General features: G+C 43.6%; 1 long non-coding RNA gene across 1 annotated transcript in view; it reads right to left on the bottom strand.

Annotated features, from left to right (window-relative positions):
- Nucleotides 1-5,689: 5,689 nt before the first annotated feature.
- The window catches only part of LOC138503382 (uncharacterized), a 282,322-nt gene continuing 263,143 nt past the window's right edge, over nucleotides 5,690-24,868 (bottom strand). Inside the window, exon 2 of the long non-coding RNA XR_011279629.1 lies at nucleotides 5,690-11,945. This is a non-coding gene — a long non-coding RNA (uncharacterized lncRNA). The remainder of the gene's footprint in view (nucleotides 11,946-24,868) is intronic.

Here is a 24,868-nt window from a genome sequence, read left to right as displayed (position 1 = left end):
CTCCTTTTCCCTTTCTGATAGCGAGCTGGAATCAAATCCTCCTTTTCCCTTTCTGATAGCGAGCTGGAGTCAAATCCTCATTTTTCCCTTTCTGATAGCGAGCTGGAATCAAATCCTCCTTTTCCCTTTCTAATAGCGAGCTGGAGTCAAATCCTCGTTTTTCCCTTTCTGATTGCAAGCTGGAGTCAAATCCTCTTTTCCCTTTCTGATTGCAAGCTGGAGTCAAATCCTCGTATTTCCCTTTCTGATAGCAAGCTGTAGTCAAATCCTCGTTTTTCCCTTTCTGATAGCAAGCTGGAGTCAAATCCTCGTTTTTCCCTTTCTGATAGCAAGCTGGAGTCAAATCCTCTTTTTTCCTTTCTGATTGCAAGCTGGATTCAAATCCTCCTTTTCCCTTGCTGATGGCGAGTTGGAGTCAAATCCTCGTTTTTCCCTTTCTGATTGCGAGCTGGAATCAAATCCTCCCTTTCCCTTTCTGATAGCGAGCTGGAATCAAATCCTCCTTTTCCCTTTCTGATAGCGAGCTGGAGTCAAATCCTCATTTTTCCCTTTCTGATAGCGAGCTGGAATCAAATCCTCCTTTTCCCTTTCTAATAGCGAGCTGGAGTCAAATCCTCGTTTTTCCCTTTCTGATTGCAAGCTGGAGTCAAATCCTCTTTTCCCTTTCTGATTGCACGCTGGAGTCAAATCCTCGTTTTTCCCTTTATGATAGCAAGCTGGAGTCAAATCCTCGTTTTTCCCTTTCTGATAGCAAGCTGGAGTCAAATCCTCGTTTTTCCCTTTCTGATAGCAAGCTGGAGTCAAATCCTCATTTTTCCCTTTCTGATAGCGAGCTGGAATCAAATCCTCCTTTTCCCTTTCTAATAGCGAGCTGGAGTCAAATCCTCGTTTTTCCCTTTCTGATTGCAAGCTGGAGTCAAATCCTCTTTTCCCTTTCTGATTGCAAGCTGGATTCAAATCCTCATTTTTCCTTTATGATAGCAAGCTGGAGTCAAATCCTCGTTTTTCCCTTTCTGATAGCGAGCTGGAATCAAATCCTCCTTTTCCCTTTCTGATAGCGAGCTGGAATCAAATCCTCCTTTTCCCTTTCTGATAGCGAGCTGGAATCAAATCCTCCTTTTCCCTTTCTGATAGCGAGCTGGAGTCAAATCCTCTTTTCCCTTTCTGATTGCAAGCTGGATTCAAATCCTCGTTTTCCCTTTCTGATTGCAAGCCGGAGTCAAATCCTCGTTTTTCCCTTTCTGATAGCAAGCTGGAGTCAAATCCTCGTTGTTCCCTTTATGATAGCAAGCTGGAGTCAACTCCTCCTTTTCCCTTTCTGATAGCGAGCTGGAATCAAATCCTCCTTTTCCCTTGCTGATAGCGAGCTGGAGCCAAATCCTCGTTTTTCCCTTTCTGATAGCGAGCTGGAATCAAATCCTCCTTTTCCCTTTCTAATAGCTAGCTGGAGTCAAATCCTCGTTTTTCCCTTTCTGATTGCAAGCTGGAGTCAAATCCTCTTTTCCCTTTCTGATTGCAAGCTGGATTCAAATCCTCATTTTTCCTTTATGATAGCAAGCTGGAGTCAAATCCTCGTTTTTCCCTTTCTGATAGCGAGCTGGAATCAAATCCTCCTTTTCCCTTTCTGATAGCGAGCTGGAATCAAATCCTCCTTTTCCCTTTCTGATAGCGAGCTGGAGTCAAATCTTCTTTTCCCTTTCTGATTGCAAGCTGGATTCAAATCCTCGTTTTCCCTTTCTGATTTCAAGCTGGAGTCAAATCCTCGTTTTTCCCTTTCTGATAGCAAGCTGGAGTCAAATCCTCGTTTTTCCCTTTATGATAGCAAGCTGGAGTCAAATTCTCCTTTTCCCTTTCTGATAGCGAGCTGGAATCAAATCCTCCTTTTCACTTTCTGATAGCGAGCTGGAATCAAATCCTCCTTTTCCCTTTCTGATAGTGAGCTGGAGTCAAATCCTCGTTTTTCCCTTTCTGATAGCGAGCTGGAATCAAATCCTCCTTTTCCCTTTCTGATAGCGAGCTGGAATCAAATTCTCCTTTTCCCTTTCTGATAGCGAGCTGGAGTCAAATCCTCGTTTTTCCCTTTCTGATAGCGAGCTGGAGTCAAATCCTCTTTTCCCTTTCTGATTGCAAACTGGATTCAAATCATCGTTTTCCCTTTCTGATTGCAAGCTGGAGTCAAATCCTCATTTTTCCCTTTCTGATAGCAAGCTGGAGTCAAATCCTCGTTTTCCCCTTTATGATAGCAAGCTGGAGTCAAATCCTCCTTTTCCCTTTCTGATAGCGAGCTGGAATCAAATCCTCCTTTTCCCTTTCTGATAGCGAGCTGGAATCAAATCCTCCTTTTCCCTTTCTGATAGCGAGCTGGAATCAAATCCTCCTTTTCCCTTGCTGATGGCGAGTTGGAGTCAAATCCTCCTTTTCCCTTTCTGATAGCGAGCTTGAATCAAATCCTCCTTTTCCCTTACTGATGGCGAGTTGGAGTCAAATCCTCGTTTTTCCCTTTCTGATAGCGAGCTGGAGTCAAATCCTCGTTTTTCCCTTTCTGATTGCGAGCTGGAATCAAATCCTCCTTTTCCCTTTCTGATAGCGAGCTGGAATCAAATCCTCCTTTTCCCTTTCTGATAGCGAGCTGGAATCAAATCCTCCTTTTCCCTTTCAGGTAGCGAGCCGGATGCCAGACCATGCAATGCTTTGGAACCCATGCAGAGGAAGAACCCATTCCCTCCAGGTTACACTAAAACTGGAGAATAATAGGAGCGTTATTATCAGTCACAAACAGGTGAGCGAGTGATGGGAAGGTTGTAGGTGTGTGTATGGGTCAATGGGAGTGTCTTTGTGTGCTTTTGACACTTGAGTATATGTCAGTGTGTGCCTGCCCATGCACCTCTGTATGCTTATGTGTGTGATGGGAAAACCTGGACATATTAATGCAATGCCGCACATTTAGTGGTATAGTTTTGTCATATTACAGGTATTGACATAATGGTCCCGAGCATGTCAATTTCAAAGACAATGCAATGTGTGTTTAAAAAAAATGAAGCTGCTATGGCAATGAATGTGGAAAATTGTATTGCACTGTGAAAACTGACATAACAAGGTGGGAATTGCTATGGTGAATTTCTGGGGGCAATGTCAAAGTACCATGGTAATTTTCAAAGTACAATTTAAAACCATGTCAATTTTATAAGGACATGATAACGTATGCTTAAATGGGGCAATGTAGAAATTGCTTTGACACTAGGGCAATATGAAAGTGGTAATGAGGAAACTGGAATGAAAAATGTCTGCAGGCAATACACTGTCATAACAACATGTGCTAAACTGGCCCAATTCATACTTGGCTAGGCAATGTTGGAACCTATTTGGAAATGTTCTGGGGGTATTGTGAATTGCTTTGGAGTGGCATGTAAACTAGGCTGATAAAATGTGCACACATGGGGCATTGTGAAATGATCGAATGTGAAACTGGAATGACAATGCTGAACATGGCATTATAATTTGCCGGTGGAAATGTGATACTGACATAGCAGAAAATGACAAGGCAACAAGGACTGACATGACAATAAATGCTTTACTGTGGCAATGCAGAGACTGCAAGATCACCTTATGTACTGGCCTAGGCGAATTAGATACGGAACCTTATGTACTGGCCTAGGCCAATTAGATACGGAATAGTAAAACTATCCTGGCTATTTTCTTGACTTAATAAAGAAACTTGCATGCCAATGCTTAAAGGGAGCAATGTGACACTGGCAGGGCAATGATAACACCAAGGTAGCAAATTAAAGTTGCAAAGTGGAAACTGGCGTGGCGATATGTGCATAACCAGTGTAATGTGAAGCTGGAATGGTAATAATGAAACTGAGGTACCTTCTATGGTTTCAATATTATTCCTATGTCCCCCCAACCCCCCTTGGGTAGCGGCATACACTATCATGTAATGCTTAGATGGCGTGGCATAAAATCACTCTGCCAAGTATCCAATGATAACTGTCAGACGGACACACGCATTATTTGCTGTGTCAGCGAAACAATGTTCCTCTGCACTGTGGCAGAACGGGCCTCATACGCATATGATGCGTCCCGCTCCAGAACTGTCTGTAAAACCCTTGCTTGTCTTTTAGCAAATATCTTTTGAAAATGGTGCGATACAAGACCAGCTTCTATAACCATTGTGTCCCGAGGCAGTGGTAGAAGGAGCACAAAGCGCCGAAAGCTCCCCAGGGAAGCACAGAGTACTTTCAGCAGACCCTGGCTCGTTCAGTCAATGCTTAAGAAAATGCCTTTCATTGTGACCAGGGCTTGCTCCCTGCCTCTGTGCTGTACAGGGCGGGTATCCAGGCCTCGCTACTTTCAAAGTTCACCAGCCTTCACTGTTATTCAAACATGACCAGAAAACTGCGGCTTAATTTTGTCATGGAAACGTAGTTCCTCATAGACGAATGCAGATGGCCTGGTCGCTCTCTGTTTTTGTTTTGACGGTCTGATATTGTACCACGTGACTGGCGGTGGCAGCTTGTTAGGTAATGCAATGAAAAGACTGCATGTGACCATGGCCATTGTCCTGTGACACAGTTAAGCAACCATTGGCTGGTGTCCAAAAGGGATTACTGTGTTTTGTTATTTGCTTGAGACCTTAAAGAACCCCAGCTAGCATATCGTGTCTGGTTACAGCATTGCTATTGTGAGGTGTGACTCCCATTGGAAGCAAGAGAATAGCTCCCCCCTTTTCAACGCTCAGCATTCCAATGGTATTAGGGGCGTGTACTAGATAATTATATATTTCACTGACTGTTGGTGGGCCACCTGTGAATGCATTCTGCATTTAAAGATCTCAGATTGCCCTGCGCCAGGAGTGGGTGGTTTGCCCTCTTCTGTTTCTTTGCATTTAGGTCCTTTCAGCTTATGTTAACTGATTATAAATACAGAACTACAATGAGAACCAAAATGCAAATACCAAAACCCCAATGCAAAGCCCATAGGTCTGGCTCATTGTAAGTGCATGCGGTGTATTTTATGTAGATGGGTGTATTTGTGGAGAGTGGACAGATGTGTTTAGTTTGGCATGCACGTGTTTGTGTCGATGCTTGAGTTTGTACATATATGATTTCTATATACATGGCTGGAGTGGTTTGCAAAGGGGTGTCTCACTGTTTCTATACAGGAATAGCACCATGCACCAAATAGTGCCATAATTTGAACAGGTACTATGATTGGCAGAAATGAAGATAATATGCCCGTGTCCTCTGATTACTGAAATCATTTAGCATGTACTGTCACCAAATGCCCAGACACTACAGAAACCTACCTTGAACTGCTTTCATGTTACAATTTGAACCCATCCTAAGCCCCCTATTGACATCATATAGATCCAAGTTGTACTCACACTATATGCCAGGTATTGCTATCATATGCATAAGTATTCTCACTATATGCTGGGTATTACCATCACATACCTACCCAGGTACACCCACCGTATTACACCGTATTAAAAGTACTCCCATCAGATACCCAGGATTTTGCAACAAATGCCCTGCCCTTTTCTTATCTCATCTCAGACTACCCTCACTTTCAGAGGAGGAAGTGCAATTTTTTAAAATGTTGTATTATTGTTAATGTGCTTTGGCTTCCATACCAACCGTTCACACAGCTACATACACAAAATACAAAATCACCATTATCTAAAAAATTCTAATACAAATCATTTTATTCAATGCCACTAACATTTATAAAACCACGTTAAAACATCATACATTGGTATCATTAACACATTTAAGACGAAATATACAATTCTTATCCTAATGGTTATCAAATTATTTTTTGTTCAAAATGTTAATACCTCTATTGTTAAAACGACCTCTTAGCCAATACTGTTCTTTCCCCAAAATACTCTGAATTTAGCCAGGCCAGGTCATGCACCAAGCGCTCAAATGTTTAAATTCTTAACACATGCAATGCCGGGCATTTGGTTAGAAGATGTTTTAGTGATTGTACTTCGTGCATCATATCACAAAGAACCGAATTTCTTGATATCTCCTCCTGCTTATTGTGGTTAGACAGAATCTCTTGCTTTGGTTTTATGCTAAGATGAAATCTAAGAAACAGACCCTCCAGTACCTATTGGGGGACATAGAAAATTGCCACACAGCTGGCCCAATGGCTTATCTGGAGTAGAAAACACTTTCATATAACTTGGAGGATCACATTTTCTCCACCATGCAAATCAAGTCATGTTCAACCAATAACCTCTTAATTAAAGGAAAATTAGTAGCCAAGTCAGCAGTGGTAGACTGTATGTTCTTGAGCAGACCTTCAGCATACAATTAAAAATTAGTCAAGCAAGGAGTTTACTACCCAGCATCATCGCATTCAGATTCTCAAAAAAAGAGTGTGGAGTAGGTAATAACATTTTGTAATATATTGATAACATTTTCTATTTGTATCAGTAATTTAAAGTGCTCAGGCCTAATTCAAATCTGAATGAGGCTATAGAACTGCTTAAGGGAAGATCAAGCACACTCTTCCATATTTGGCCCTCTAGATAATCCCAGTTAGAATCTCTCATCTGGTGCTCTACTTCAGCACCATACAAGAGGGCCGGAAAAGCTTTTAACTTATACAATTCGATTAATGGCTGAATGGTGAATCTACAACATTTTCCATGGATTTGTATCATCTGGTATGCAAATTGATTTGCTTTTATTTTAAGTCTGGTAATATTGCCTTTTTAGTTGCAGTGCCTTCAGACTGGAGGCTCAGCTACTTCACTGTTTGAACAGGGTTCAATTTACAATTTTTGATAACCCATCTAAAGTGATATGGATCGACACTCTTCCTTTTAAAGCGGATAATCTCAGACTTTTTAACATTATTGACAAGCTCACTTTTCACAGCATAGTCTGCAGTAGCATTTACTAATCTCTGCAGACCTTAAGGAGTTAAATGAGCTAGAATCAAATCATCGCATTATCAGTGTATGCCATCCATTTTATCGGAAGTCATAGATTTTGGTCTAGCAAGTGATGCAACAGCAAGAGCTCCAGGTAGATCCGACAAATAAATATTGAACAGACAAGGTGCTAATATATTGAAATTGTAATTGGTTACGTATAACGTGCTTAATACCCATAGGTTTCTAAGTGCGGACACAGGGATCGAACCTGTGTTGCTCCGCGTCGTCTTGCTTCCAAGGCAACAGTGTTGCCCCTGAGCTATCATCCCACCCAGATATACACATACTTCCGTTTCTCAGACCTTGCGACGTCGGAATTTCTTCAGTAAGTACACCTTGCCTATTCAGCCTATCACAGCAGCATTACTTCTCTGTGGGTCCTCACTTAGGCAATTCAAGGTGCAGCCATATAAAACAGTGTTCATTCCCTTTTGGAATCCCATTCCAATCCTATGGAAACGACCAGTAGCTGTGGCCCATCTTTCCAGCCCCCTGAGCAGCAGACTAACAAAAATGTTACTTTCTGCATCTAGAAGGGCGATGGGCCTATAATTTACAGGATTAGATCTTTTGCCCTTTTTGAAGATTGGCACTATAATAGAGACTCCCGATGTAGGTGGAAACCTTCTGTTTATTAAAATGTCCCTAAACAATATTGTCAAAACATTTGCTCAAAGCCTAACATTGCTTTTCAGCGTGTGGCTCCTTATACCATTGGGGCCCGGGGCTCTTGAGGCAGATGCCTTTATTATTCTCTGCTCTACGTCAAAAAAATCAAACGCTAAATCCCAAGGGCCTATCTGGTTTAAAGATGTGTTCTTCTGTAAACCCGATAGGCCCGTAGGATATGATGCTGGATTTCCGTTTTCTTATGTCATAGACTGACTACCCTCACTTCCAGAGGTGGACGTGTAATACAACTCATTGGTACACTCTACCACTAGCACATTTTTATTTTAAAATGTGTAACTAGAGGCTCACGAAAAGCATTCTGGATGCATGTTTTCACTCCCAAGTCAAATTTGGAATCAGAACAGCTCGGACGAGCAAAGGATGCTCATTTCCCGAGTCATGGTCATGTTGAGACACACCGCATCTGTGGCTCTACCGCCTACCCAGTAATGACCTCGGAAACACATTTCTTTTGTTATTATCCAAGCTTTACTTATGCTTGATGGGACATTCCCATCCGAAAAAGAACCACTTGACCAGTTACCTAGCAAGACAGTACCTGCTCACACATCAGTTAAAGGGAATTACATGATGAAAGCCCCTTTTAATAATTAGCTGATATTCAGAATGTCTATCAGCTCTAAATGAAAAAAGTGTTCTTTTATGTCAATAATCATATGTTCTGAACATCATGCACAACAAGGAGCTGGTAGTTTGTGACAAAGAATCTCATTACCCAAGTGTGTGTTTAACACAACTTCTTTTAGTGTGTGTCCAAAGTGGTGGATGTACAGTGGTGTTAAATAGGAGATTATTCAGGTTTAGATTATTTTGAACTCTGTATCTTACAGTTTTCCTTTCAGGGTTGAGAAAATAAAGCTACAATGATGTTCCTTTGACTTAACATGTCTCTATAAGGAATTACATGTTGTCAGGTGGCTGAAATGTGTGCAATTTGCAAGTAGACTCTATAAGATAGTATTATTATAGGCTTTGAAATACATAACATTAATATCTATACCAAGTAAGAGTTGGAAGATGTGTGGTGAAGTACTTGCAGAGTAGTTTACAATCCCTGCTTCAATGTTTAGCCAGAGTGTCTGATCATGGCCAAATAGTGTTATCTCCCTCTGATTTAGCTGCCAAAGTCGTTATAAATGATTACGGTCACAATAGTTGAAAATAATACACCCTTACAATGAAGTAGATGCAATGATTTTTAGGGATAAAATGGTGTACCTTCATGCTACTCTTTTAGTGGCCCCCAAGGCCGTCACCTAGAATTGCATCACCATTGGACTGGCCCTCCCTCAGTCCCATTTCACTTGATTTGACAGGCAGATACACAGTCTGACCAGCCATTCAGTGCACCAGAAATGTGAGAATATAGAATATAGAGCAGAGGACCAACATTCCTTTCCTCCCCTGTTGCTGGCCACTGAAGTTGCTGGGGCTGCCCAGAGCTCTGCCCCAAAGAGGAATCAGTGAAAGTGTTTTCTATGCCCTGTTCTGCTATGTTATTTCACCTTGTATTGCATGCCTTTTGTCATTTAAATGTTTTCTAGGAGCCTCAGGATCTGCAAGATGCAGGGTAGGGGACAAAGCTAGTAGCAGAGGGAGCAGGGAAAGTTGTTTATTACAATGTTGATGTGTAAAGATCTGAAATAGCAACATTGCTATCTGGTAAGAAAGCACAGTATGTTGAGCACTCACTGCTGACATCTGTGAGCGATTTGCCGGTTGCAGATTTGAATTTAGACAAGGACAACACAGCATTTTACTATGATATGGTCATAATAATTGTATATACAAAACAAGATATCAATAAAACAAGCGGGCATCTGTGCCAAGCCCCAGTATATTGCCTCCCCATAATCCCCACTTGCATCCTCCAACCAGCTTTTCAATTTTCATCACATCACTGAAACAGAAGTCGCCCACATCCTTAAAGTACTCAAACCGTCAAAGTGTAAAGGTGATGTCTGCCCAGTCCCACCATCAAGGACTGCACTGAGGCCCGTACACAACTCATCACTGCCATCATCAACATATCCTTTGTACTGTCCCGACCACTCTCAAGTAAGCCTGGATACCACCCCTTCTCAAAGAATTTTCACTTGATCCTTCTATTATTACCAACTACTGTCCAATCACCACTGTCCCTTTCCTCTTGAAAATCCTCAACCGAGCATCTGTCAATCCAAAACTATCTGGAATGACACCACGTCCTCAGCCCTCGCCAATCTGCTTCCGCCTAGGATATGGCACTGAATCTGCCTAGCTGAACCTAAAAAAAAACTTAATGACATTAGAGATTCAGGTAGATCAGCCCTCCTCCTCTTACTACACCTCTCTGCCACCTTCGACCATGTCGACCATCCAACACTCTGACATCATCTCACTGCCATAGCCGACCCCTTCCCTAAAGCCACTAAATGGATCACCTCCTTTCTAGCAGATAGAACCTCCTGAGTCTTCTCCCGCAACTTCACCGCCCCTCAGGCACCAATCTCCTGTGGAGTCCAACAAGGCTCTTGCATCTCACCCCCACTCTAACATCTACACAAGACCCTTTTTTGACCACCTTATTCACTAGGCATCAGTTACCCAAACTATGCAGACGATATGCAAATCCTTATCCCCTCCCTGGCAAATATCAGCAGTCACATTACCAATCTCAATTCCATTCATGAAACCATCCAGGCCTGTATGGCTTTCCACCTACTTTGTGTAAATGCTGACAAGACCGATATCCTTCTTGTCGGCACTCACTCCCTACTCCCAAAACTTGACTCAGTTTATCAATATTTCACAATAGATGGCATCACTATTCCGGTCTCACCAGCGGTAAAAACACTGGGTGTCCACCTCGACGCCACGCTTAACATAATGTGACATGCAAACACTATTGCCTCATCCACTGCATACACCATGACACTCTTAAATGCTAGTGAACCATTTCTCTTCACCAACAACCGTCTCACCATCGCATGTACCATTATCAAATTTAAACTTGATTACTGCAATGCTCTCCTGGTGGGTACCACAGAAAGGAATATCAACAAGCTGCAAGCCATTGAGAACAATGCTATCCGTGTGGTCCTTGGTCTCTCTAAACCCAAACAAATCACAAGATCCAGAGGGAGGCTTCCTGGCTCCCAGTCTGAGAATTCATCAAATTCAAAGTTCTTGCCATCACACAACATTACCGTTCCAACACACCTCGTCCATACCTCTCAAAAACTCTTGCAAAAACAACTTCCACAAGACCTACATGCTCAACCAATAGCTATCGCCTCATCATGCCCAGATTTAAGTGCAAAAGAGCAGGAGGCTCCAGCTTTCCCGTTAACGCCCCCTTGCTCTGGAACTCTTTGCCGCTCTCCCTTTGGTCTGAACCATCCGACTGTGACTTCAGAAATCACTTAAAAACCTGCTTCTTCAATTAATTGGATGAACTGGATAAGTTGAACCTTCTTGTTTGGAACTTCTCAGTCTGCCTGACATTGTTCCATTCTAACCAGCGCCCAGGTGTCAAAGGTTAAGTGTGCTTTATAAATGCAAAAATAAATAAAAACAAATATAAAAATGTTCAATGTAAAGTGCTTTGGTGAGAGTTCTAGCTAAATAACAAGTAATATTATTATAGGGATCTCTGTAGGCTGTACATTGTAGATATTTTGTGAGATGACTGGAGCAGTCCTTAATGTGCTCTCCAGGTTTCTACAGTAATTGTGTGGTTGTCTGTGGTGTCTGCCAGAGTAGTGCTTGAAGAGTGTGGAGAGTCAGGTGTGACGGAGTATCTGTGGTAGGTTAATGTGGTGTTTAGGCTGGGAGGTTGGCTCAGGGTTAACACATTTGCCTTTGGAACAAGTCAGCGCCGTGCAATGTCGGTTTTCTACCTGAGCTCTCATTTTGAGGCCGTAATCCAGCATGAAGTGTGATATAAGAAAGCAATTTAAATATCTAAAGGGAATATGTAGTGTTGTAGTTCAACGTACGGGTATGGATTTCACCAAGGTACAATGTTCATTTTTTCTGATGGGTATTGGATGTTAAAAGGAGGGGTTAGGCTGAATTCGAGATCTAATGCACAACACAAGGGGATGAACAAGGTGAGGGAGCCTCTTTGGATTAGGGTCAGTTGATGAATGTCTTGACGACCTCCCGAGACACGAAGCCTCCATGATTGTGTGTAGATCAGGGAAGTCAGGACGATGGAAGAGAGAGGGTTAGGACTGGGGATTGGAAGGAGTGGTGAGGGCAGCCAGAGGTATTCTCCACAGCACCAAATCACAGGTTGCACCCTCTTCTTCAGCCCCTGAAACAGTGGAAAAGGGAAGAAACAACATATGAATCAACCATAAGTGCCGATGCATCTGGACTCTCAATTGTATTAGTTGCATCTGTTGCATGCTGTCAGCATTTGTCAAGAAGCAACTGCCTCACACGCATAGGCCCATGCTTGGAAATCTGAATGAATACAGTCTCAGAAGAGAAAGCAAAATGGTGAGACATGCACATGTGAACATAGTACATTGACGTGTGGCCACATACATATGACTACAACTCATTTCACATCACAATACCAACGAAGCCTGCAGGCAGGGCAATGGAAGGGGCACCTGGCGACATGTGTCTATAACACCATAGGTTCTGGGGAAAATCTCACAATCACACCCTCCCATATTAATCATTGAGCTTTACCCCTGAATATATTTTTCTTGCAGGTCTAGTTTGAACCAGAAAGAGATAGCATTACTTGAACACCTGCTTGATGCAGCCATCATTATATTGCAGATTACCTTTAGAGTCTACCGGTGATAGCACAGTTATCTTCCTCATTCGTAATTCAACAAATCAATAAATCCTGGTACCTGCATCTATCCCCACATCATCTTTCAGCATGCCTCTGGTATGGGATGTGTTTCTCCCACTGTGCAACAGGGTCCTTGTGTCTGTAAGGGTTCTATTTTAACTCACCTAGATCCTCAATGTATATTGAGTTACTATTTGTTTCAACTCAATCGTAATCTTTTCCAGATCCCTAAATGTTCAATTTCCTTATAAAATGCCTAGCCATTGAAGTATAGCTTGGAAGTATCCCACAGTGCTTTATGCTTTCTAAAGAATGCTCATTTTTCCCCAGTTTAACCTAATGCCTTCCTCGTTAAGTAACCAAAATGTATATTCATGCTTCTCATTGCATCCAAACGATAGAATACAAACCAGTGCATTCTAACCATTTCTGGGCCATTACATGTATGGATTGAGTTGAATGCCTGCTCTGTCTAAATGGAAGGGTAAGGCGAAATTTAAAATCACCCACGTACAATATCAATAAGGAATCGATGCAATCATTTTGTAACTCCCTAAAAATGTCAGGGGAGTCAGTGTAGGGCAAGTACACATTAAGAAATTCAATGTTTGTACTCTTGATTTCTGTCACCAACACCAAGACTAGCCTATTCACATAGGACCTGACTCATCTTATGTGTCTATCATCCTTAAGGTTCCTAACATTCCACACCATTATAGTCAGCTTCATCAGAAGGATGTGCACATTGTTAGTTATAATCAACAAGGTGTCCTTGAATATAGGCAGAAAGCATCTCATGTTCGAATTTAGACTCAGTTGGCCCCTGTCCAACGCCAAGTATATCCGTAAACAGCGTAGGAATGAGGCTTTTCTCTAGTGGTTCTCGTGAAGCCCAGATTGCGGCTGTTTGTAATGCTGGTTTCAGCAAACTTAGAGTTCTGAGGAAAATCTTGCAATTTTTACCACTTGATAGACGGACCAAGATAGTTACCTCCACAAGAATGGGATCTCTGGATTACTGAAACAGGACCTATCTGTGGAAACCAAAATACCAGATACAACAGTTGCAAGCACTTCAATAATTCAGCAACCAGACTGGCTCTGAATGCTCGGCGACTGACCCCTTCTGCCACTGTACTACGCCAACTTCACTGGCTCCCGGTGGCAGCTCGTATCGAGCTTAAGATTCTTTGTGTTACTCATCAGGCTCTCCATGATGTTGATGTCAACAAACGCAATGGATGTCACGTCGCAGGAAATGAGCATATCAAGGTGAAATATGCACATTTCATTTATTTACTTTACATTACCACCCAAATTGCACAAAACGAATGGCATTTGCCTTTTATAAAATCAACTCACACACAAAACCAAGAGAGGATATTTTCTTCTTATAGTGTTTTTGAAAACGTTAAAAGGTGTGCATTTTTTTTAAAAAAACTCCAAGAATCAATACAAATGTTTTCCCTGGAACTTGCAGTGCCAGAAATGTACATTTCTCCTTTAGTTGTATGTTATTTTTCATCAGGTTATATCCATTGGTGAAGTGTTCAGCCTGCTAACCTGACGACTGCAGTTCGATCCCCAAGGTCGGCTTTAATTCATAAATTTAAAGAGGACTGAACCGTTAGGTCCTTTTAAATGAGGAAGTGTGTCATTACATGGATGGGGGTGCAAAGTAGCTCTCACATAAATAACCAGACTGACTCAGGAAGTTGGCAAACAAAAGCTGTTTTATTATCAATTGTCTAAAACAGGGAGTACAATGGACAACAACGGACGTCTCACTGCATACTCTCAAAGCGTCATATGAAGAAACATCCTTAAATAGCAAAAGAAACACATCATAAGTGATGTCATACTACGTGGCAAGCTAAGAAAACTTACTCGGGATTGTGATAGGTCTACAGGAAACATCTAGGTATACTTTCTGTAGGGGATCGGGTTGTGATTGGGTCTCTACTGCCAGGTGGACAACTTGTTCCCATCCCTTGTGCAAGTCATCCTCAATATTTGTTAGATACACAACACACCATTGGGTCTCAAACTATAGGGCTCTTCAATTGATTGCCCTCTATCATTGGTTGGCATGCTTAATTGCATTGCAGCATCTGTACAGTTATAACGGCTTGCATGTTCTTCATTGTTCTTCACACATGAAATCTTCATTTCGCATATAAACTGTTACTAGATTCCTTATCTCGTCATCAGTTTCCATAAGGTCTGTGCATTCTCTTATCTGATCATCCTTCTCAGTGTGTCACTCTAATTTCTTGTGACGTCACCAACCTCTCGCGTTCACTGCTTCATACTTCTTCAGGGACCTCCCCTAAGCAGCTGTCATGTCATCTCTCTGCGGGTACATCTTATAGGACCTTCTCAATGGGTACCTTGTTTTGAGGATTATTTGCGGTGTTGGGATCATTACTGGCGTTGTGCATGTCGTAATTTCCGGCTTCCAACATATAGGCAAAATAGGGGAGGGATTTCCAGTAGAGGCACTTGGCTCCTCCTCTACAGGATGTTCAATGTTTCTCCTTTTAGCTGTGGGGGACTGAGTCCACCCGCTGAAAAGAGTGGGTGGACTCTGTCCACCCACGTGTACCCTTGACTTGAGCCCTGGATGTCCTGCACCAGTTGTCAGGTTCAAGAGCATGTGTGGCAGATATTCTAAATACTAGATACTATGACTACTAAGTTTTCACACCCGGATGCCCATGGACATGGCTCGCGCTACAAATAAATAAAATACGAAAACATATTCTCTGACCCTTATGTGCTCTTTCCATTTTGTGAACCTCAATGCCTCTGATGGGTAGCAGAAGAAAATGACCTCACCCATCATACCTCAACATTAGGTTAACGTGGAATATCCTGGTGTATTTGAGGCCCACAATTTTCAGTGCTTCTTTAGCTTCTTAAAACAGTTTCCTGTCTTTCTAAACCACAGAAATTAGGCCAGGAAAAATGGAAATATTGGAAATGTCATTGAGAAGTTTTCAATATGATCCCTCTCTCCTGAACTTTCAGTGCTCAGGCTATGGGAGAGTGAGAGAGCTATTTCGCAATGATATGTGGGGAGATAGTGGCAGATGATCCAATATCGCTACCAAAAATATCTTGATGAATGGTTTGCTGCATATTTGTTCAACCTGCGCATGTGAGATTCTGGCTACAAAATGTGTGAGGGTGTAGAGGTGCTGACTGCTTCCACCCACATTTTTCTTTATGGTTCTGTTCAAGCTAGCCAATTGATCATTCTGGCGGAGGTGGCTGAGAACCAACTCTTTGGGTGGCAGATTCTAATGCACTTGTTCACTCCCGGTGTGGTGGGCAGTCTCCCTGCAGCTGAGGAGTGCCACTTACTCAGATTACCTGGATTATCCAAAAGCTTAGCTTTAGCTCTTCGAATCAGACAATTCACCCAGTCAAACCAGAACCTGAGCCTCCATGACTGAAGTGTGGCTGATGATCTCAAGCACTCATTTCCCTGCTTGGCAAAGTGGGTCCGCAGTCGGTGGGTTCTGTAGGGATTTCTGGATGTAGTGGCATGGCTGTCCTCTGCACAGGACTAACAGTGACATGCTCAGTCTTGCTAGTTCTCGGCGCCGCCCCCTATGAACCCTCAGCACAAGCTACATCAGTGATCTCATTACCAACAGGGCTGTGTAAATGACGGTGAACGACTCCCATGTCTCATGTCCAGTTGACCGCTGCCTGATGAGCAAAGAGGTTACACAGTTGCCGCCGGCCCTCTTGTGATGGGGCTGAACATCATATTTGGAATCAGTGGTCAGCAAAGGCAAATCCCACAACGTGTACTGACACTCAGTCTGGGCCTGGAGAGCCCCAAGCTACAAGGACTCTGATGGCATGATTTGAAAAAAGCCTTTTTCACTGGGATTGTGGTTCTGTAAAACACTTTTATAAATCAGGCCCTGAGTGTGCCCTACATGATAACAGCATAGAATTGCTACATCATCAAATGTGTATTTTTTGTAGCTGTGCTTCGTGCCTTTCTGGTTGAGAGTTGGGACTTTCCTGTCACGATACTCAAGTGACCTTCCCTTTGCACAATTGGAGTGTGTTAATTGTAGCCCACTCTACTCTCTTAATCCAGCCATTCCGAGATCTGGCAGAGCCAGAGGGTCCAGGAGGGCGGCTGCCCTCCTTAGTCCCCCCTGGTGCCCAGTGCGCCCCCAGGCTCCTGCTGGCACCCTATTATATGCCCTCCATGTCACTAAAATAAAGCTGCCGCCGCCAGTGATTCCGAGCCAGAAACATGCAACCACTAGAGACCCCCTACATACCTTCTCTGAGACTGTTTAATGAATCAGAGAACAGTGTGATCATATCATTGCATGTGCAGGTGACAATGCTGCATGTCTGCGACAGACAGAACTTCCCAAACCTCTAATGAGCCTTTTGGCCACAGAGACTTTGATTATGCAGGCTCACGCAAAGGAAGCTTTCGCTACAATTCGGCCATGGTGAAATGACAGACTTTATTTATTTTAATAATTGTATTGCTTTTAGCTCGAACATAGCGCAAGAGAAACGGAACGCTTTACAACAAGAGGATGCCAGAATTGGGATTTGGCATTTTATACAGTAGCGCAGTTATGTTGGGGGAGGGAGAGAGGGATTTTTATTGGTCCAGCTGGCATTGTTGGTAGAGGCACGTTTTAAGTGTTTTGCTGAACTGGAGGATGGTAGGGGCCTTTCTAGCCTCTACCAGGATTGAGTTCCAGAAGGTCGGGACATGAAAGGAGAAGGACTACTTGCGTGTATTCTCTTTGCAGCTGGTGGCCCTTCAAAATATGTGTCTAAAAATGTTACTGCTACAGCATTGTAAAGCAACAGACGTATTTATTGATTTATCTATTTCATTAGTATCACGCACATACAACCCAGAGGCATTGAGGCGCTCTTACAGGTACATGGCAATTGGACAGTCTTTGATGAGAGTTCTGTTGCTGTCATGGAACACAGCAGGGGTAGCATAAATAACAAGGTAGATCCAGCTGCTTTGGCGCAGTGGGAAGGTCATACAAGTTAATCAAGCAGTACAGTGGAGTAGTAGGGGAATAGGTCAGACAGGTGGGTGTGGTGGATGGGTTAGTAGGGAAAGTTAGGGGTTAAGAGAAGAGCTGAGTTGTGAGCACTTTACGAAAGACCAAGTAGGATTTCTCAGCTCTCAGGGTGGGGGTAGGTCGTTCCAAAGTTTGGCAGCAGTATAGGGGAAGCTAGAGCCTCCGGCTTTGGATCTTTTTATTTTAGGCACAATTAGACGATCTGTATAAGGGGCCCTGGTGGGCCTAGTGGAGTGAACCTTGGTGATTCTTTGGGTGAGGCATGGGGGGCTGTCTTTGAGAGGCACTTGTGGGAAATGGAGAGTGTTTTGAAAGTGATGTGCTCCTGAATGGGGAGCCAGTGTGCTCCTCTTCTGGCTTTGGAGATGTGTTCTCTTTTTCAGATATTAAGGGCATTGTTTTGTATGACTTGAAGTTTGTGTATATTTCCAGCACAGATGCCTATGAATAGGACATTACAGTAGTCACATTTTGAGCCTATGATTGCATGTGCAATGGTTAGGCAGTTTTTTTTTTTAGAGGGAAAGGGTCTGACCGCATTGAGGACCTTGGTGGCATAGGCTACTGAGGAGGCAATGGCGCTTACATTTCTATTCATGGTGAGTGATATGTCAAGCTAGACTCCTAGAGTCTTTACTGAGGTTGAGATGGGGATTGTGCAGTTATCGATCTGGAAGGCGGTATATTGATTATTGAAGGCATTATTGGCATTTGGAGTGCCGACAATCAGGATTTCTGTTTTGTCGCTGTTGAGGCAAAGGTGATTTGCTGCCATCCAGGACTGAATTGTAGTATAGATCTTGTTGAGGGTGTTGTAGTCATCTGTGTAGTTGCCTGAGAGAGGAATCAGGAATTGAGTGTTGTCATCAGTTGGTGTAGGCTATGCCGAGGTACTCTAGGATGTTAAAGAGTGGCTTGGTAAAGATATTGTATAGGGTTGGGGTGATACAGTATCCTTGAGGTACTCCACATGTGATGGGAGAGGGAGAAGCATTAGCAGTGTCTGAGAAGACCCTCATGACCCTTCCTTCCAGGAAAGAGGTGATCCAGGAGGTAGCTGAAGGGGTGAAGTTGGCATGAGTGGTGAGGTGGTTGATCAAGTCAAATGCAGCGGAAAGGTCCAAGAGGAGGAGCAGAGCAGAGTTGCCTTCATCCCTGATCATGTCAAGCTGATTCTTTAGGTCATGAAGGGCAGATTCAGTGCTGTGCCTGGGGCAGAAGCCTGATGGTTGCATCCCTAGGATTTTGTTGTCTTCCAGGAATTGCTGAACTTGCAGGTAGGCTGTATGGTCCAGGATTTTTAGTAGAGTGGGAATGATGCTGAAAGGCCTATAGTTGGAGGGAATGGCTGGGTCTAGAGCAGTTTCTTTTAGGAGAGGGAGAACCCCTGCTTCTTTTAGGCCAGCTGGAATGGTGCTTTTAGAAAAGGATCTGTTTATCAAGGCAGTGATGAGGGGGGCTAGTAAATCAATGCAATCTTTGATGAGAGATGCACGGCATATGTCGCCTTTTCATTTTGACTTTTTCAAGCTTTTGATATGTTGTAAGCACTTGCTTTATGAGATGTTTCTGAAGAGGAATTGAGAGGAGGAGGGAGTGGGGGTGGAATGCAGCTGGTGTCTATGGCTAAAGGGTCATTGTTGAATTCTCCCTGTTGCGCATGGATTTGCATGTTTAGGGTGTCATGTGTCTAAAAGTGCTGCTGCACACCACGTTTTGTCTTTGGTAATGTTCGTATGGGTGGAGCAGGAGATTCAAGTTCTCTGAAAATGGTGAACATTTCTTTAGCATCAGAGTTAACATTGCTTATTCTAACATTGAATGAGTTAGATTTAGCTGTGATTATGGTGGATTTATAAAGTCTGGATAGGTTGGTAAATTCCTTTCTTGCAGTGTCGGTGGGATCTTTCTGCCATGTTAACTGGGTTTGCAGTTCTGGTTGCACAGATCGAGGAGGTCATGTGTAAAGCAAAAGTTGGAATGTCTCACTGTTTTGGCTTTGTGAGGAACTAGGGACGCTATGGTGTTCACAGCATTAGAGAGGATTGAGGTGTATTTATCTGCATGTGAGATGGGGTTGGAGTCAAAGGGGGGCTGGAGGGCAGGGGCATTTATCAGGGGCAACATGTTGTCTCTTGTGAGCTTCCAGGAGCTACGAGTAGCTGGTGGTGGTAATGGGTTAGGAATCGTGGATGATATGGTGGGCTGACCAAGGACAGGGTGTATTGGCACTAGTGGAGATCTCGCAGTTGTGGTTGGCAGTCCAGTCTAGCAGGCATCCTTTTCTGTGGGTGGGGTTGGTGATGCGCTGACAGAAGCCTAGGGTGTCAAGGGCGTCATAGAGTGATGTAGCTTGGGTGTCATTAGACTCATGAATGTCCAGGTTAAGGTCTCCTAACAGAATGATTTTGGAGGATGGTTTTATTTTGTGGAGAATTTGAAGTATGTTGGACTCAAAGTTGAGAATGGGACCGGGTGGGCGACAGATGAGGTGTAGGGTGATGGTACATGTGGGTGAGGGTGAGAGTTTGACTAACAGAAGGTCAGTTTTGCCCTCGATGGAGGACTATACTGTCTGAAGGGGAGGGAATCTTTTGCTATTAGTGCGACACCACCTCTTCTAGAGGAGTGTCTGTCATTCTGGAATATAGTGTACCTTGTAGGCAGGACTAAGGATAGGGCTGAGCCACAGGCCTCATGAAGCCAAGTCTCTGAGATGGCTAGAGTATGCAGGTTTTGTTTCGTAATCAAGGTTAAGATGTCTAATGCATGGGCAGGCAGAGAGTGAGCCTTGATGAGGGCGCAGGTCAGGAAGGGCTGAGTGATTGTGGTTGGGTCGAGAGGGCCTGGGTCAGAGGAAGTGCTCTGTTTGAGAGTAGATTGGCAAGAGGGCAGGGCTGGAGGCTGGTTTATGGGGATGGGTTTGTTGGGAATGCTGTTGGGAGTTGTGGATGTCTCCTTCCTAGTTTAGGGAGGAGGATTATGGTTAGGCGGGTGTTATGAGATTGTGGGGAAGTGTGGTGGCATGGCCTTCTATATGAGGTGTTACGGAAAGCCTTATGGAGGCCAGTATAGCTGAGGTCGCCTGTGGACTCAACCCAGGTATTGGGGTGGGGTGGGGTTGAGTGCAGTGCCTGGCACACCTAGGGGGGTGTGCAGCGTTGCAAAATTGTCCTGAATGCCACTGTCATTGATGGATGTTGGTGTGGTGGTATTCATCTTTAGGCTAGTGTTGGTAATTATATTGTGAAGGTTATCAATTTGCAGGTCATTGGTGGTGGGGCTGGTGCCCAGCCTGAGTCTGGAGTTCCTTGTTTGCAGTGTTAGGGGGTAGTTTGTGGCAGATTACTCCCCATATGGGAACATAGTCTCGAATTTCTATGTGCTAGTTTGCTGCCACTAGGGGTTAGCAAGCAGTGCATAGCACGCACGTTTGAGGTGGTGTTTCTGTAATGAATGCAGGCTGTGTTCTCACGCAGAGGAGTCATAGGGCTTCTTGAGAGGTTGGGGGAACGTTTCCCTCAGAGTGCACTGCATACGGGTGGATCTATTGGAGGGGAGCATGCAGAGGGCAAACCTAGTAGAGGCATGCACTCCGTAGCCCTCATTCTTGGTGAGTGCGTAGCAATGCGGCTGTCTGATGCTGTAGTGAATAACGTTCCGTGGGCCGTAGGAGGCCACTTCCTCTCCTGCGCATGCACGGCTGAGGAGGAGCGAATTTTGTGGCTACACGGTGTGTGGGTCGGAGGAGTCCTCAAGGGCATGGCAGGTCAGCGCTTGTATCAGCAAACACAGTGGGGTTATTGCTAGCATTGTGGGTGGCACGGCTGGGGATATTAACGCTATTGTGGGGGCTACACTTGCAAGGCTCAACTGCTTGTTGTGCGCGTGGCTCGATTAGCAGATAGATTTCTTCCAGGGCATAGCGTGAGTTTTCAGCTGGACCTCTCTCAGATTTCAGGAAGCTGCAAGGGCGGGGGGGGGTGGGGGCAATGGGATCATTGAGTGGCAGTAGGTGAGGACATAAGGTGACACATTATAGCAATGGGGAGAACGCATACATTTCGTGAATGATTTGCTGTCTGTACACTTCCTACCATTCAAAGAGACATCAAGGTTCTGATTGGTGCACGTGTCAGATAGTTCAATGTGTAACAACGTTTTCACTTCATTCACTTTCACATTAAACATTCACTTATGATGCCTGCCCTCTCAGTTCTCCGCTCAGACGTACACTAACGTCCTCCTGGCATCTCACTGACATTTTACAATAAAATACATTTCAATTAAACATATTTTATCGAGAGAAAAAAAACTCCATGCCATTGAAATTACAAACATTTTGAAATATGGAAAACTCAAAATTAAATATATGATTGGTAAGTAAAAAGTAAGACAGTAACAAACAAATAAACTGCTAAGCAGCGCGGTGCTTAGCACCTTTTACAATTTAGTCATACGACAAACATATTTTACATTTCAGTTAAATGCAATGAGATTAAATACACTTTTCAATTCTAAGTGGATGTAAACAATTTTGGTGAAAACGTTGCAAAAACTTTGATTTCATTGAAAGGTAAACAGGTGAAATGACATACATCTGCACAGTCACTTCCTTGCAGCCAGCAGACTAGTTTTCACCCCTGCTCCCAACAGAGAGTTCTATGCTGTAGCTATGCTTAGATGCACTGTTCACAAAACGTAACGGAAATGCAAACATCTTTGAGCAAGAGACATGGCGCACACAAAGCATTTGCAGCGCTGACATTTTGTCCTTCAGATTTCGACAGTACCTTTGTTCAATGAAACGCATTTTCAAGAGCATTCCACCGAAATTGAAACTCATTAATATGACTGTAAAATTGAACAACATTACACCTAGTATTATTTGGTAAAAGGTAAGAAATTAAATCAATACAATATAGCTTCTAATGAGAAATAATTATTTGGAGTTGTGGTCAAGAGGGCAGTAAAAGGGGTGACTTAGAAATACATTTTAACAACATTACTATAGAGCGAGATGAAGGGAGAAAGGGCTATATAGGGTCACACAAAGTTGGAGTACAGTGTAATGTGCATTTCGATCAAATGTATTGGAATGGAATTCATTAAAATTATTAATTGCAATTACTGTGAATTTTTCACATAGTCATGTCCTTGGAATAATGAAACACCTTTCCTCACTTGCCCTCAGCAGACAGTAGTAGTACCCTGTAGTATTACTACCGGCTTGTAGACTGTACACAAACTACATTGAAATGCAAACAGCTTTGAGACAGGAACGAGGCTCACACAGAGCATTTGCTGTGCTGCCATTTTGTTCCGCAGATTTCATCAGTGTCATCAATTGTATTGGAATTTCGCGTGCTGTGTTGAGAATTTAAAATATGTTTCAAGCCACAAATGTGACACTCTGGAAAAGGGGCGCCATATGATTAGCATAATGCAAGTAGTAACGAATGTATCAAGGGCACGGCTGTGTGCGCTTGAAAACAGATGATCGTGGCGTCGCGCCTCGCAATGCCTACGCGCAAACAGGCAGCGTCTCAGGCATTGCAAGATATCCATAATGTATGCTCAATGGAACAAAACTGCACAGGGCACATTATAGTAAACTACATTTCAAGGGAGGAACGGGATACTGTATGTTGAGGCTAAGCGGTTTACATATGTTCTGGGGTTGCGACCGTGGATCATGTCCAAAATATTGCCTTTTGTACTGCTTGACAATTCTTAACAGCTCAATATGTTTTTATTGTCTGCTTTGTGTCCTTGTTTGCCCTCCGTTAGTGCCTAGAGATGACACACTCAATGGAGCCATGCCATATCTTTCTGACTTGATTGTTATTTCATGTGTTCATACATGCTCTTTTAAAGATGAGCCTTTCCCCTTACCTTCCTAATGCTATGTTATGTTATGTTAACATTTCTCAGAAAGAGCCGCCTATGTCCAAAAGCCTCTTAGCCTAGCAAACAACTCTACAACTCAACCGCCACAGTAAGACAGAAGCAACCACGCCAATGATGACAGGAGGAAACGATATTTTCAAAGGCACTCGTCTGAAAACCTGATCCAACTAGGTATGGAATTGCAAAGTCTGGAGGCCCAGTATGAGAACCCAATGTCCGCCAAGACTTTAGTAGAGTAGGTCAGAGATTGGAAAGAGGCGTACATTAACAGACCAAAGGGATCTAGCTAAAAAAGTTATTCTGGGGTCTCAACTTCAAGAAGAAAGGTCTGACTCCTTATGGACTACGAGCTCCATCGACTCCTCTTCCTCTCACAGTTCTCCACTCCCAACACCACCTCCTCATTAGAGTCAGGCTTTGTAAGTCAGAGTCAAACAACTTAATACATATTTCTGGGGATCGACTTCCATCTCTTAAGGGGTTAAACATTTTTGGGGGATGGGATGAAGATAACAGTTTTTTCTCATGTTAAAGCGAAAACTCGAGTGAAAATGGCAATTGAACCCAGGCATTAGCTGCTTGCTCAATCAATAGGTCATGTTGTAATAGTTAGTGCTAGTTCTGAAAATTGAGAACTAAAATGGAAACTCTGCTCGTTCAGTAACGCTCTAAATGTTTGCACTTGAACATGTCATACATGATTTCAGACAACATCATTCCCCAGGTCTGAACCGGTCAGTATTCTACACAGCCACTCCCACCGCCTCTTAACTAGTGGCATTCCCATTCCATGGGAATCCTGTATCTATTAAGATGCAATGAACCACCCCCTTTTCAAACCCTTTTTTCTGAATTGGCATAGTGTTTCCATTCTTGTTCCGCCCTCCATTTCCCCATCACGGTGGTGGGGGGTCCCACCTCACTAACAGGCGCTCCTGCCTTTCCCCCATAGCCTTTCCTCCCAAGCTGTGAATAAGGGCACAATTCATTATCTAGAAACCCTGCCCTCTGTTTCGGATAGTTCCATTTTTGGGAATTTTAAAGGAAAATATTCTCTAGAACACTGGGTCAGACGTGAACCCTGCATCGTCAGTCTTTGTCTGAGCCCAGACATCACATTGACACACTGGGCCTCATTACAACCTTGCCGGTGTGGTAACAGCATCGTTGTTACCGGACCGTCAGAGTACAAGTTTGCTGGCCGGGTGCCTTTCCGCCTGCCATGTATAACCTGGCGGGCGGAAAGGCACCCGCTCGCAAACTTTGACGGTAGCACTGGCACCATTATGAATGGTGCCGGTGCTGCCATCTTCCCCATTGGCAAATGGGAATGGGGAGTAACTTTTTCCGACGCCTGGCTTCAGGGACCACCGCGGCTGTAATGCCCTGGTGATTCGCCATTGCCAGGCACTGGAAACAAAT

This window comes from Ambystoma mexicanum, chromosome 11 (assembly GCF_040938575.1).
Source record: "Ambystoma mexicanum isolate Mex_15411 chromosome 11, UKY_AmexF1_1, whole genome shotgun sequence".
Taxonomy (NCBI): domain Eukaryota; kingdom Metazoa; phylum Chordata; class Amphibia; order Caudata; family Ambystomatidae; genus Ambystoma; species Ambystoma mexicanum.
The sequence above is the reverse complement of the archived record's forward strand: the minus strand, read 5'-3'. Positions and strand labels throughout refer to the sequence as shown.